Raw genomic sequence first — 13,509 nt, forward strand, 5'->3', positions numbered from 1 at the left:
CGATGCTTGTGGTTTCAATTAGTCACTACCTATGACACACAAACACTCCATTTTAGTCACCATGTCCGACACATGTCAGACACTGGTGCTTGGACACGTTGGGATATGTGTCGAACAACATGTCATGTGGCATAACATTTTTTATTGTCATTTTTTCACACGTTGGGGGACACGTCAAGGACATGCATGTCCTACATCAAGGACACACGTCTTGCGTCCAGACACACCAAATGACACATGAATGTTCAGCATGAATATGGAAAAGTGGAAGAGAAGATAGGAAGGATGTAAAAGGTATGCAAGGCAAAGGAATCTACCTCTCCCTACTCTTGTTTGGTTGAACGTGAAAGAAAATGAAAAACAAATGAAAAGGTATTGCTGGATTTTACTATTGTACCCTTAAAATTAAATTGGAAGGTGGTGTTCAAAGGATAAATTCATAAAAGTGAAAAAAAGAGCCCTTTCGCTTCTCCTTTCACACACTTTTGAATGAAAAGGATAAGGCAGGCCTCGACAGGAGTATCCCTTTCTCCTTTCCCTTTTCCTAGTTAACAACAAGAGACATACTCTCTGTCCCTCCTCTTTTACTTCCCTCCTTTCCATCAGTCATATACCAAATGGACCGTTAATGTATTCATACTCAAATAGAAGTTTCAAGTTTTCACATATTACCCTTTTAAAATGCAGATATTGATATTTTTAAACTATCATTCAGGGAAGTTACAAATTTTTCTCAAATTTTCACGCTGAACAACTAGTTTGGGACATTCCAAAGAGAAAACAGGAGCAAATTAATTAGTACGGAGGGAATATTGTTACTTCAGATTAGGACCAAAGAAGTGATCATAGCATATATAGAGTAAAACCCTTCAACAGTGAATCAGTGATGGAAAGAGAACCATCAATCAGCTGTCTTACAATCCTACCAAGTTTTTTCTACATTAATAAACTTTCCGAACTAACAACGATACCGTCTAGATCAAAGAAATCATAGAACTCACAGTAAGTGCAGAGTTACGTTCTGCACCAGGAAGTCCAATGTTCTGTTGTTGTACTGCAGATTCACGATTATGATTTTAAAACCGGATTAGAAGGGATTCTTAATTTTCATTTAGAGAATCTATTTTTGTTAAAAAAAATATTTTAAAATCCTTTGTTTTCCCTTAAAAGTTTCCATCGTGCTCGTATGTAAAAAAGCCACCCCCTTATTAAAAGCTATAATATAAAGGTAAATGTTAAATAGTGTTATTGAGTATTGCTTAATATTAAAATTGATGTAAAAAAGTGTATTAAAACAAGGTTAAAATATTAATTTATAATCACAAATGTTAGATAGCTCAAAAAAAATTACCATCAGCTCCAAAATTATTATACTTTTAGGGTATATTTGATTGACAGAATAACAGTATGTGAATGAAATTATTAATCCATGAGCTCAATAATCTTGTGTTCGTTTTAAAATTTTGTTTCTGGATTATTAATCCAATAAATAATTAATCCAACAAATTTGTAGGATTATTAGTAATAGGATAGAGATGGAATTATATATTCTGAGCTGAGAAATAAAATAAAAAGACTCTTTTACCCTTGACTAAAAATTAAAGCACTTATTATTTTTATATAATTTTATATTTTAGAAGGCTAAAAATAATTTTTAAAAATTTAAAAATATTTTTTGATATTTATTTTATCAAATTAGTTTATATTTTTTAAAAAAAATTAAAAAACAAACCAAACATGGCCTTTGTATTTTGTATTTTTATTTTGCTTTTATTTATTTATTTATAATTTTTTTCAAAACCACGTTTATGAAGAAATTTTGATAAAATAAAGATTGTGAAAAAACATTGATGGAGGGTAAGATTGGAAAAGAAGATAAATATAGTTATAATCTTATATTCATATGTTTTCTTATCCAATGCAAAAATCAAATAATAGATAAGGAAATAATTTATCCTACTAATCCAATTGAATAGTGAATACCACATTAATTTGATGAAATTATTAATACTTTTACTATTAATCTTATGAATCAAACATAGTCTTATAATCCAAATTTACCACAATAATAACTAAGCATTCATTGCACGGGTCTCTTTTACTAGTACTAGGATTGTACAAACAATCGATTCACTAGTAAAAACCAATCCAACCTGACCAATTTGACCCACATATAGAGCCAAATTCATTATTAAAATCTGGATTTTGACAAAGTTGTGAATTTTGTATGTGATAATCTATTTAAATTGACCCGAAACTACCTCGTTTTGGAATTCTTCAAATCAAATCTTAACATCGAAGCTAGGATTTTCTGCAACGGTTTCGATTCGTAGCTTGAATTTTCCGTGGCTCGAGTGGCTCAAAATTCCAAAACGACGTCGTTTTAGGATGTTTTTTGATTCTCTTACCGATAAGATAATATTTTCCGTACCATTCGCGCCATTCGCGCCTCACTTTCTCGAGCTACGGAGCATTTTCCTTTTCTGCAAACACACCAAAATTCTTAGGTTTTAATGGATCAAATCATTTTTTGCCATCATTTTGATTATTTTGTAATGTTTACACCGCATCATTCATAACATAATTATAATTTTAATAGTAATAGTAAATGGGTACGCGCGGTGCATATGAATGTTGTGTTCTAGCCATTTGAATTTAAATTAAGGGTAAATTATAAATACACTCCTTAAGGTTTGATTAAAATACGAATCGTTCCCTGTGATTTTGGAAACTACATTCCACCCCCTGAGATATCTAATTTTATAACAAATCGCATATTTTATTAATACATCATCAAGTCAATTAACCGTTTTTAATAATGTTAGAAATATGTTTCAATTAATAATTTAAGTAATTTTATTATTGTATAGGAGAGAAATTATGAATTTCATTATTTTAGTTAATTCTGTTAAATAAAAAATTCTAATAAGGGGATATTTGTAATTTTTCAAACCACAAGGAGCAATCTGTACTCTAAACAAATCTCAGGGGGTGTATTTGTAATTTACCTTTAAATTAAAAATTGATAGTAGTGCATGTTCCTCATTAAAGTTAAAGATAATTACATTTTCAATGATTTTAAATTTCTTTCTCATTTGAATTTGAATTAAAATTAAATAATAGTACATGTTCTTTATTGAAGTTAGAAATTTCAAATTTTTTCATCTGTTTTTTTCCCATTTGAATTTGAATTAAAATCAGATAGTAGTACATGATTGTCATTGAAATTAGAGGTACTTACATTTTAATGATTTAAAATTTGTTTCATTTGTTTTTTAGGACACAAAATAATGGTTAGTATATTAGATTATAATGCAAGTTAACCTTATTACATAAGCCCTGTTTAGTAGGGCTTATTTCCAACTTATGTTAACTTTTAGCTTAATTTAAGTTATTTTGATGTGTTTGGTTCAGCTTTACAATACGAATTATACCTTTTGTAAGTCAAAAATCAACTTATTCTTTGAGTGGGGGAGGAGAAACTTAATTTATAAGTCAAAAATCAGCTTAAGTGCGCAGTTGAGATGTGAGGGGTAAAATGACTAAAATGCCCCTCACAATTTCAAATTATTACAAGTGTGCTATGTATATAAACCAAAACACACTCATTTTTTGTCCCTCACATGAGCCAAAGAGGCGATTTCCTGCGAAGGGGATTTCCAGTGACGGGGTGATTTCTGGTTCTCTCTCTCTCTTTCACTCTCACGAACCAGAAGGGCAAATCCCTAGCTCGCCATTGATGAACCAGAGCTCGCCATCGACGACGTAACGATCGAACAGTGACGAACCAGAGCTCGCGATCAACAACCCTAACCACACCCATCGCGATCGCAGTAGATGTCTCTCCAGCGTCGCGATCTGAAACACTAGCGCCCCGTCCTCCGTCATGATCGATCGCAGCAGATCCCTTCCATGCCATCGCGATCTCCCTTCTGCCGTCGCGATCTCAAACCCTAGCGCCCTGTCGCCACTGTGCCCACTGTCGGGGTTGCCGGAGAAGAAGGGTTGTCAGTGTTTTTTAATAATAATAATAATAATAAATTTTATATTAATTAATACTAAAAATTGTTTTTTTTATTAAGCCATTAATGAAATAAGTTTTATATTAATTTATACTAATTAATAATTTTAGTATTAATTGATACTAATTAAGCCATTAATTGATAATAAATTAAATTATAAAATATTAATAAATTGGTATATTTTGTAACAATTTTGTAATAAAAAATTAAAAAAATATTAATTGCTATTTGTAACAATTTTTAATAAATTAAAAAAATATCAATTAATATTCATGTATTTATAAACTAAAATGAATATAATTTGAAACTAATTAAGCCATTACATTTTAGTATTAATTGAGACTAATTAAGCCATTACATTTTTAGTATTATTAAAAGAAACAAGGAAATGTATCAATTTTTAAGAAAAGAAAATTATTAAGAAAAAAAATTAAGCCATTAATAATAAAAGAAAAAAAAAAGTATCAATTTTTAATTGAAAAAAAAAATTACATTTTTATATCATTGAGACTAATTAAGAAAAGAAAAAAAAAATAATAAGTATTAATATTAATATTAATTGATACTAATTATTAATATTAATTAAGAGAAGAAAGAAGCAAGGGAAAAAAAAAAGAATATGTATCAATTAAGAAAAGAAAAAATAAATAAAAGAAACAAGGAAAAAAAATTATTAATATTAATTGATACTAATTAATAATTTTAGTATTAATTGAGACTAATTAAGCCATTACATTTTTATCAAATGTATCAATTTTTATATAAATTGATACTAATTATGTTAATTGAAAAAAAAAATGACAAAATAATCATTTTTATATCATATAAGGGCAAAAAGGACAATTATACAAAAAAAAAAAGAAGCTATTTTGCAGCTTATCTACCAAACACTACTATAGACCTGAACTTGAAACCTCATTCACTCAAATACTCTCTCCATGACTACTTGAGCAATTGCCTAAGGTCTTCTTATATTTTGTCTTACAATATGAATGAGAAGGTTGGAGAGATAACCATAATGGTTGCTACATTCTCCATCATATTTTCTTTTTATGTATATACTTAATGATATTGTAGTTTTAATTTCTAAATGTGGTTTGTAAAAGCTGTGTACATAATTTCTATAATTCTATCTGAAATTTGCCCTATTCACTTGAAGGGGGCGCTTTGCGTGAGTCTCAAAATTAGTCAAGATACACATAAGCTGATTCGGACACTCGATCATCAAAAAAAAATTTGTTAACCTTTTTACTTGCTTAGTTTTCATACTCTTCTCACATGTCTAACATTTTTTATTATTTATTCATAAGGTTATGGTGTTTTGGTGTGCTTCCAGTAATATATAGTTAGTAGTAACTATTATACAAATATATAACAGGAAAACAAATAAATCATATATATAGGATAAAAGATAATTTTAATTCTTAAAGTATGTACTCTTTGTCATTTTAGTCCCCTTAAGTTTTAAATTTGTTATTTTGGTCATCAAAGTTGTCAATTTGAGTCAATTTGATCCTAGGTTTAACGTCTATTAATAGAAATATGAATAAAAGACAGTTTTGGTTCCTAAAGTATGCATTTCTTGTCATTTTAGTCTTTCAAGTTTCAAATTTTGCCATTTTGGTCCTCAAAGTTATCAATTTGAGTCCATTTGGTCCTAGCTCAATTTAACAATTTTGAGGACCAAAATGAAAAAATTTAAAATTTGAGGGACTAAAATGACAAGAAATTCATACTTTAGAGACCAAAACTATCTTTTATTCATATTTATGTTAACGGATGTTAAATTTAGGACCAAATTGACTCAAATTGACAACTTTGAGGACCAAAACGACAAAATTAAAACTTAAGGAACTAAAATGAAAAAGAACGCATACTTTAGGGACTAAATCAGTCTTTTATTCTCTATATATATATATATATTACCAAAAGATTCATGAATACAAATTAAAAATTGCAGAAACATCTTATACTTGAGAGACAATTAAAAATACAAATTATGAATAAAAACAAAATTGCATTGAATTGTTAAATTTAAATTGGCATACACAAATTTTCAAACATATATTCTTAACTCATATTCAAAATGATTTGTTATGAAGTGCATGGTTAAAATTAAACCATAGACTAAGATCTATGCAAACTTATAATAAGAGTTGTCTACTTTAAGAGTCCATAGAATGGATCGGTTGACAATTTATTAAATTATAGTTTATTCTTTTGTACAGTGTTCTTTGAAAAGAAATCTAACATAGGCTTATAAAATCCAAGTCTAACTGCATAGATAAATTTTAGGAGAAATGCTGGAGAGAGAGAGAGAGAGAGAGAGAGAGAGAGAGAGAGAGAGAGAGAGAGAGAGAGAGAGAGAACAAACAATTAGAGGCAAGCAATGTTGTTGTTACATTGGTCACCCAAGATGGAGAAAATGTTTGACTGATTTGCTCTTTGGTGTTGGACTGACTTTGGTGTATTTACTATTGTGTTAGAGTGTCTTGGTTGTATTCTTTGTTGTTAGGAGGCTATGTTGGCTCTTATCTATTGTCTTTTGTTTGGTTTCTCACCAAACTAGACTTTGTGCTAGCATATGATTGGCCATTCAATTCATACCAACATAGTTGGGATGGGTATGTTTCACTATGATGCTTTTTGCATTTAGATTCCTTTATTGTTATATATTGTTGTTGTAATTGTCTCGATGATTGTCGCATGCTCAGGGTTACCCGAGCGTGTTAAACAATTTGGACCCTCGATTTCTTTGATCTAGTTTCACGAGTGCAATGTGAAACATAAATGAGAGTCCAAATTTGACAACTTTTATAGAAAATCCATTTGAGTGCAAAACCATTGCCAAAAATAGACTGTATCACCAGATTTCAAAGCTGCCACCTAATATTTTGAAAAAATTAGGAAACCCGTGACTCATGCCAAGACCACGGTTCGTCGTAACCAGAGATGTCTCGGTTTGGAACCTTAAGTATGAGGAGGGAAGATCATTAATTGAGCACTCCCACTCACCTGATCAAAAAATTAGCCTTTACTAAACCAGAATGTGAATTTTATAGACAATATATAGTCATATTCTTATTATTAAATAATCCTAAAAATTCCTATGTGAAGCAATCAAGTATAGACTACGTTATTTTGGAATGTTACGATCTCATGTATTTTGAAAAAGGATTTTTGAAAATGTGCAACTCAAAGGGAATCAAGTTCACAAACATGGAATCAGCATTGTTCCAAATTAAGCAACACAACTTTCATCCACCGACAATCATAGAGTTATATCAACAAAGCAAATAGCCGCATGGTAAAATGCTAGACATAATAAGAAAAACACACAAAAGTGGGATGTTAAAGCATAAACACTCACATAGTATTTATTGATATCCTGTGGAAAGTTACAAAACAAAGTTAGTAAAATATGCATGATCCTAAATTCAAGATTTTAATGCAATACATATACAAAAATGAAACTAAAATATTCGGCTACTAATACATGACATGGAAATCATGTCGAGATATGGGGTAGCGCATAAAATCACATAAAAATTGATTAAGCCCACAGATACAAATGAGTCGAATTTTAATGCATGAAATATGAATGCAAAACATGGATATGATGAAAAAAAAATATGATACTATTTATAGATATGGAAAGTTAGTAAATGAAAGGGATAGAAAGAAGCAGGGGCAGTGAATTATTACAACACCGAATAAAAGAAAAATAAAAGAAAAATAAAAGAAATGAGGTCGAAAATTATTATAACACAAACTGAATCTAACAAATCATGGGAATATACAAAATAATAACAATAATAAAATAAAAATAAAAAAAATAATAAGAAACTTTAATCATCCGTCAAAAATTGCCTTGTTTATTGCTTGGGAACTACTCTGTTTTACTCATCTGGGAATTCTTTTGGAGGAAATGATCAATTCTTCAATTTCCAAACTCTCTTCCCAGCACCCTTAAGGTTCTAGAGTTTGCTTTGAATTCTCAAAGAAAAGTTTCAAGTCTTAGCTTCAATGGAGTTTTGATGGTATTTCTTCCCTCAAATTGTTTTGTTTCAATTGAGTTTTTTTTTTTTATTATTATATAAAAACAATCTCTTTTCTTTCTCAAGAAAATTCCCTCTTTTTTCAAAAAAAAAAAAAACCCCCACTCTTCTCAAAAACTAACCATTCTTTTCAAAAACTAACCAACTTCTTCTTCAAGAGAATGGAGAGAATTTATAGGAAAAATGAAAATCCCCTTCCAATGTTTTTATCTCCCATTTTCTTCAAAGAAAAATCAAAGATGCTCTTCCAATGTTTTTGTCTCCTCTTTTCTTCTTTTGAAAATCCAAAAGAAAATCAAAGGTCCCTTCCAATGTTTATGTCTCCCATTTGCTTCTTTTGAAAACAAAAATCAAAGATCTCCTTCCAACGTTTTTGTCTCCCCTTTTCTTCTTTTGAAAACAAATCCAAGATAAATCAAAATATCTTCATCTTTTAAAAGCCAAGATTCCTTCAAGGATGAAATAATGTTTTCATCTTTTTTTGAAAATAAAAAATAATGTCTCCACTTTTGACTTTAAAAAAAATTCCCTCAACAATGCAATGGATTTTTGGCTAGAAAAATATTTGAAAAATAGATAGGTGGACAAATTAAGTTTTCGAACGAGTCAAAAATAATTTGGACAAAATGGGTATCAGGTTGGAATTAAAGTTGAATCTTACTTTCTGTTGAGAAATTCATGATATAGCACATTCCAATTTTCATTATCAGGTGTTCGGAAGAAAGTGCCAAAGTCTTAAGACTGGTCAAAATAGGGTGTCTACAATGATTCATTAATAAAAGTTCTTTTTTTGCTAATAAAAAGAAAGAAAAAATAAAATAAAATAAAAAAGGACAGAAAAAAATGTCGTGTTGCCCTTAAAGGAGTGATGCATCCCTTGGAGGCAAACTAGTGTGAAGAAAAAAGAAACATTAAGAACGTATTTCAGAGTAGAATCAATTGATTCACTCACTATCAATAGCATACATCTTTGATTGATAAATATATATATATATATATATATATAGCCAAAAAAATCTCAACCAATATTAATGTGACTGGAAATTTTAAAATTATAAATCATCATAAGAGGGTGATTTCGTTGAAAATTAAATGAAGATCAAAAAAATATTTATTTTCTTTATATATTTTCATGATTTTTCTTGATTCGAATCTCACAAAATGTCTCACTCACCGTTTATGAAAACGTAGTGGAGGAGACAAATATTAAACAAGGCACAGTAGTGGAATTATTAAAAAAGAAAATCATATTATGATGTTTAAAGGTGTTTGAATTCCGAAAGGTCTTTGATTATTTGGTAGATGTATATTGTGATGTGATATTTAATAAATTTGAGAAGGTATTTTTAACATACTAAAAAATAAAGAACATATATGCTCTTTAAATTTTTAAAATAATAATAGATAATCACAATATAATTTGTAACTTTCAATTTAGATAAATACTTCATAAATTTATTGTTCGTAACTTTTAATACAAAGCCTCTGTTTAGCAATCGAGTTTGGGGTTTAATTAGCCACTACCGTTTAAAATAGGCTAAATTAGCCACTGCCAGACAAAAAGCCTTCACGTGCTTACAAACAACTCAAGGCAGACTGAATTTACCAAACTACCCTGTCAATCTGTTTCACACCAGCACCGCCTCTGACCACACACACAAGACTCTTCTCACCTAGGGCACCGATAGCCGGTGAAGCGAAGGAGGCGATTCCATTTGCTGAACAGGGAAGAAGAATAGCTAAGCTTGCCATAAGCCAACGCCACCGGAGTGCACATCTGCGGCGACACTGCAACTCAGCGTCTGAAACACGACCGATCGTCAAGTACTAGTTGTTTTTCAATTTTTTGTGTGTGTGTGTGCGCGCGCGCGCATAATACTGTGTCCTTCAACCCGATCTAGTGGGTTGATCTATGAAAGCCATTGTTCTGGGTGATTCAAAATTTTCCTTCAATTTTTTGTACTTGTTTATGTTAATTTTTGTTTGGCATATGGGAAACCCACTGTTGTATGATGGAACTGACGCAAAAAACATGAACTGATGGACGCTCACTGATGCAAAATTGTAGTTTCGGATGATTATTGATGGAAAAAGAATTTTGTTTGTAAACGATTACTTTCGATTTTCTTCGTAAATTAGTGTCGGACGATTACTGATGGAAAAAAATTTCTGAAATTTTCTTCAAGAATCTGATATTTTGTCCAGAAATCTGAAATTTTCCTCATCCTTTTCATTCTTGGCACCAATTTTGGGATTTGCCCTGATTATCTTGAAGTGCCGTTCAGTTATTGTGGAAAGTAATCTACACAACTAGGAAAAGGAAGTCCCTGATTTCATGCCTCCAAATATTTTCTTCTGTAATAAACTCCAAACAAATAATTTAAGAAACTGTATTGTTCTTAACAGAAACTGAAATGAATGTTCTTAACAATTTTTTGTTAATGTAATGCAACAACCCTTAACAAACATTTGTTATAAAAAAAAATAAATAAATAAATAAAAAATTGTTTGGGGTTGACATTATTCAAAGGTTTACCACACAATTTTATGCTCTACTCTATACAGAAGAAGAACAAAAAGGTTGTCTCGTGTTTCTTCCATGTTTCCTTCCTCTATGTTACAATTCCTGTGTTTTTTTGTGCGTGTATGTGTGTGTGTGTGTGTGTGTGTGTGTGAATTAACTGATACTCTTTTGACTATAATGTGGGTGTGGTAAAAAGCTCAGGAATGATGGTCTTGATAAGCAACGAGCACAGAGGGAGCTTATTGATTGAATGTTATCCTAGGATGGTAAATTTGGTGAAGTTGGGCTTAGATACATTGTGTTTTCCCTTCATATTGTGTTTATTAATGTTATCCTTTCATATTGTGTTTTCCTTTGGTTGAACAAATCTGGAGTAAGCTGGTTGGTATGTGATAAAAAAATTGGCTACATAAAAGGAGAGTTATTTAACGAACCCAACTTTTTGATTTAAAAAGTCATGCCTTGTTTTGAACTTATTTGTCATACTTGGGGTGTTTCTTGAAGTGTTTTCAAGATGTAAATTTGAAGAGTTTTGCAATATACGTCTCCGTTTGGGAAGCGGGTTGGTTTTTTGGCTTTTTTATTTTTTTGATTATTTTAGCCTGGGCTAAAAAGCTTGGTTTGGGAATGATTTTTTGATTTTTGGACTTTTTTGACTTTTTTTTATGAGAGAAGAGTGTAATGATTATGGATTGGATGTGATATTTTGTTTGTTGTGGTTAAAATAGCATGTTTTGTCTTTTGTGGCTAAAATAGCCACAAAAGGCCTTGCCAAACAACACCTAATTGAAATTGTATTTTCAAAATGTATTTGTTTTAGTTTAAATTTGTGAATTAAGTTTAAAAAAATGTTTGAGTTTGGGAAATATATTTTAGAATCAAATGAGTTTGGTAAAACACTCTTTAGATCATCTATTTGTGCAAAAGATTGTTCTTGTCCTTCATTTTTACCTTTACAATTTGCAACTTGTAAGCTTGGAGAATTTTAAAAATTAGTTTAGGCTAGCTCACAAAGGTTAAGACATCCTTTTGCTACTTGATTCTTGAATTGAAGCACCGCTGATTGTTCATTGCTGAGAGAATCACTTTTGTCTGTTTTTACGTGGAATTGCGCATGAAACGCATGCCTTTTAAACAAAGTTTACCTTTCAGATTGAGTTTTTGACATGAAATGACCAATTACAAGTTTATCTATGTACTTCTTTCAATTCAAACTGAAAGATCTGCATTTGTAAAAACCATGGCTATGCTATTAATTTCGGTAACATCACTTTTCTTCAAGGCCATTTTTAGAGAAGAGCAAGTGTGATGATCGGGTGTATTATTCACTCTGTTCTCCTTTTGTTTTCATTGGGTTTGAAGTGTCTAGAAGTTTTGTTCTCAAATGAATTCTTATTCTTGTTTGTTCGGTGTTGATTTTCACTTGTTTTGAAGAGTGCGAGGTCGGGTCCGAAGTGCCTAGAATTGAGTTGAGAAAATTCTGGGCTATAGAACCAGGGCCGCACATGCGGGAGAGGGGCTACATGTGCGGAATTCAGGGGAGGTTTGGGGCAGCACATTGCAATATATGCAGGTGCTAGAGGAGGTACGACATGGGAAGGCTGCACATGTGGGGTTGAGGGCCGCATGTGCGGGGTGCGAGCAGTCCAAAACCTTTGTTTTTTTCCTCTTTTGGGCTGAATATATATCACTTTTTAACATTTTCTTCTCACTCTAAAAATGCATTTTGTTACTCCTCTCTAAAAACCTCCACCAAACATCCAAGAACCTTGATTTCTTACAATCCATGGGGTTTTGATCAATCATCTTTCACAAACCTTAGAGAGCAAAGCAAGAACCTCACTTTGTACGGTGCAAATCAACTTTCTACAACTTTTGATTTTTAGGGTTTCTTCTCTCATCTTCTCCAAAACTTGAGGTAGGGACTTCCTAGAGTTATATATACATGTTTTGCAAGATTGATGTTGATTTTAAAGTTCTCTTGAAGTTATTTTGAAACTTTGATTTTGGCTCAAGAATGTAGAGATTTTTCAAAAGAGGGTTTAAAATGTCAAATGTTTCTAAGTTGATCCTTGAGGGTTTCACCTCCATTATGTGGGAAATGACGTTTGTGTGTGAGTTCCTTCAAAAAGGTGAAGAGATGCCTAATCTTGGCTAAAGACCAAAATTTTATTGAGATGAGATGAGAGCCTATGAAATAGGTAAAAATTGTTGATATGTCATAAAGGAAGAACGAAATATATATATATATATATATATATCTTTGCCATTGTAGAAATGATGAAGTTCGTGAAATGTGAAAAGTATTTAGTGCTGTTGAATTAAAACAAAATGGTGAGTATCATGCTTGATATTGGGGGTGTTTGTTTCAGTTTTTCAGAGCCAACTTATGGCTTTTAGCTTTGAAAAAGTTATTTTGGACTATTTAGTTACACTTATTTCAAACAGCTTCTGATTCTAACAGCTTATTTTAACTCAAAAAGGCTGATTCTGAGAAGCTGCTCACCCCATGCTTCTAATTATCAGCTTCTGCTGTGGACATGTTAATTTATGGTTATACTCTTAAATTTTTTTATTTTTTATTTTTTTAAAAATAGAAAAAGACTCAAATGGACTATAGATTATTATTATTTTTTATGAGAAATGTAGACAAACAAAAAATAAAAATTAATTAAAAAAGCTATTTCACAGCTTATTTAACAAACACTACTCAGCAATTTAAATCTATAATCCAACAGCTACACTAAACAGATTAACAACTTCTGATTAAAGTCATAATCTATAATCTGTTAAGGTATAATCTATAAGCTGTTTTAACAGTTACACCAAACGGGACCATTGTTGAAAGTGGAGTGGAAAGTTTGATTACAATAAATCAATGTTGAGGAAGATCGATGATGGAGAA

The sequence above is a fragment of the Camellia sinensis genome, chromosome 11 (genome assembly GCF_055761805.1).
Source record: "Camellia sinensis isolate YWXY chromosome 11, ASM5576180v1, whole genome shotgun sequence".
Taxonomy (NCBI): Eukaryota; Viridiplantae; Streptophyta; class Magnoliopsida; order Ericales; family Theaceae; genus Camellia; species Camellia sinensis.